General features: G+C 38.1%; 1 protein-coding gene across 16 annotated transcripts in view; it reads left to right on the top strand.

The window, feature by feature from the left end:
• The first annotated feature begins 1438 nt into the window (after nucleotides 1-1438).
• sqor (sulfide quinone oxidoreductase) overlaps nucleotides 1439-2414 on the top strand; it is a 6737-nt gene continuing 5761 nt past the window's right edge. For 5 of the 16 annotated variants that reach the window (XR_006822928.1, XR_006822927.1, XR_006822930.1 and 2 more), the window contains exon 1: nucleotides 1442-1628. The gene's annotated coding sequence lies outside the window, so the exon portion shown is untranslated. Of the gene's footprint in view, nucleotides 1629-2414 lie in introns of all 16 variants that reach the window. The other 11 variants (XR_006822922.1, XR_006822921.1, XR_006822923.1 and 8 more) reach the window with 4 other exon arrangements.

Below are 2414 nucleotides of genomic sequence, written 5' to 3'. Positions count from 1 at the left end.
TGTGTGTGTGTGTGTAAATTATTTTGTCATTTCCAATTTCACTCAACATATCTTCTGAGTCTGAGTTTTAAAAGCCAGGGCACACAGCAGAGATGACTATGTGCCTTTAAGCTGAGTTTATTCACGTTGTTGGTGCTGGGTCATGTTGGGGTCATGCTTAACTTGGATGCCACTTTATACTATTATATAGGCTAAATGTCAAAGCTAACATTTACCCTACCCTCATTGACACAAAAGAGGTGAACAAAGTATTTGAAACACCCCTTGGTTTAACACAATCCAACAGCACCACTCCATGGTCAGTGACTATTACATGGCGATCAAAGGCCAACCAGAGGCTTTAAAACTTATTCAAACGGAATATGTTCTTTTCCAGACTCTGTGATCAAACTCCTCGAGGACTAGATAAAAATATGCTAAATGTAAATATAATTCAGAAAGTCCCACTGATACAATCCAACATATTAGGTAGGACATTCTGTTTGTTTCTTCTTTCTTTATATTTGTATTATTGTAATAATTGATATCTATTGTTATGAATCATATCTCAACCAACTCCAAGGCCTATAATCCCTCTGTCACTTTAACTTCCTAAATACATATTACTATTATTGTATAATTTGGTTAATATATACCAAGCTTTTTATTTTATGCTATAACACTATAATAAAACAGGCATGAGGAACCAGGTAATAGATCCAAAAGATGCACTGAATTGCCATTGAGCTCCTCGCCCAAAATCTATCTAGTCTTCTCTGTCAGATTAAAACTCCACAGTAAACCTGATATATGCTACCATATGGGCAAGATAGAAGTACATCCCTGCTTGTGTTTTGGTTATGATGGCCACACATCCCGGTGTCTGTTGTAGACCTAGGTGATCAGCAGGACAATACCTGAAAACAATATCTGCACCAGAAAAAAACAGTTTGACCGTTAGTAGCCTACAGTCAAACAAATTCATACTGATGAACATTTATTTTGTTGTAGCTACAACTTTTTAAATAGTCCCATTGAATGGGCAGGCACTATACAGGTCTCGAACCTGCTACTTAGCTACTACAATATTCTTCATGGTTTACAGATAGTGATGCATATATGAAAAACCATCGGGTATTTGCAGTCCCCGTACGTTTCACTACTAGCTAAATACAAGTTTATTTCGCAAACATACTTTTCAGCATATTCCAAAACGACTACGCTGATGTCATAAACCGTGGAAAGGGCTCTATTACACCCACAAACGCCCACCCTCAAGTGAGGATGCATCCAAACTTTTTTTTTGAAAAGCAGGTTTATTAACATTTCTAAAACCTTATAACGTCTATTTTCGAGGTCTGTCTTTCAACTCCGTTAAAAGTTCAGCTAACATATTAAGTTTATGCTGAAGATAGAAGGTTAAACCCACTGTTAGTAACGGCCGCTTACTTTTGATTGGTGGAGCGGTGGAGGAGGCGGGACGAACAGTTCAGCCCGCCCCTTAAAGGGTGGCATTTGCAAGTCTATATCAGATTAATGCTGATAGTCCTACCTACTTTGCAGAGTGAACGCAGCTCGGACTGAATTCTCCAGTGTCATTTAAGGATTTTTTCTAATTTGACAGTTAAACGGGAGGATAACAGGTCAAGGTGAGTAAAACAACTCTGTCTTTATCGACGTTAAAGTGCTGAACTGTACCTGGATATCATGTTGTCAGGTCAACGCATGTATCTTACAGGATACTTGTTATGAAGGCTTCATTACGCATCTTGCAGCAGCAACTGTTCAGCTCCGACTGGGCTTCAGAGGAGATTCAAGCAATCCAAATTAAATTAACCCAGCTGTACCTTTAATTTAAGTGTTAGTTAATTGTGCTGTTAGGGTTTCTCTTATAGGGGTTGTAAGGGCACTGGCAAACTAGGGCATCTGAAAGGTATAGGCCTACGTCAAAGTAGGCCAAACTTAATCTCGGACTCAATTTAAAGCAGGTCCCCTTATTATACAACTTTTTTACTCAATGACTTGTTAAAAAAAGTCACCATAAAGGCACTGTTAAACCATTATTTGCTCCTGCAAATATCCTGTTGTTTGTTTTGTCAGGTCAATTTAAACGTGGGTTGGTCCCTTATTACAATATCTTTAAATGGTAAACCCACAGTCATGGTCTTATTGTTCTCATTATTCCATGTCAAAACATTAAATATTGAAGCTGATGAAAAAATTAACGTTTAAAATCTATTCAGAGAACTGCACTTGGGTTATCTATTCTACTAATTACTGAAAAAGGCAAAACTAGTTACCTTTGACAGTAAAATGGCAACTGCAGGCTGTTGACAGATTTGATATGAATACAGACACCCCGCGACCCTGTACGCAGAATAAGCGGTGGACGATGGATGGATGGATGATTACCAGACAGTATAAATTAATTGTTG

Source organism: Micropterus dolomieu, linkage group LG22 (assembly GCF_021292245.1).
Source record: "Micropterus dolomieu isolate WLL.071019.BEF.003 ecotype Adirondacks linkage group LG22, ASM2129224v1, whole genome shotgun sequence".
NCBI classification, from domain to species: Eukaryota; Metazoa; Chordata; class Actinopteri; order Centrarchiformes; family Centrarchidae; genus Micropterus; species Micropterus dolomieu.
This window is presented reverse-complemented; position numbering and strand designations above follow the sequence as displayed.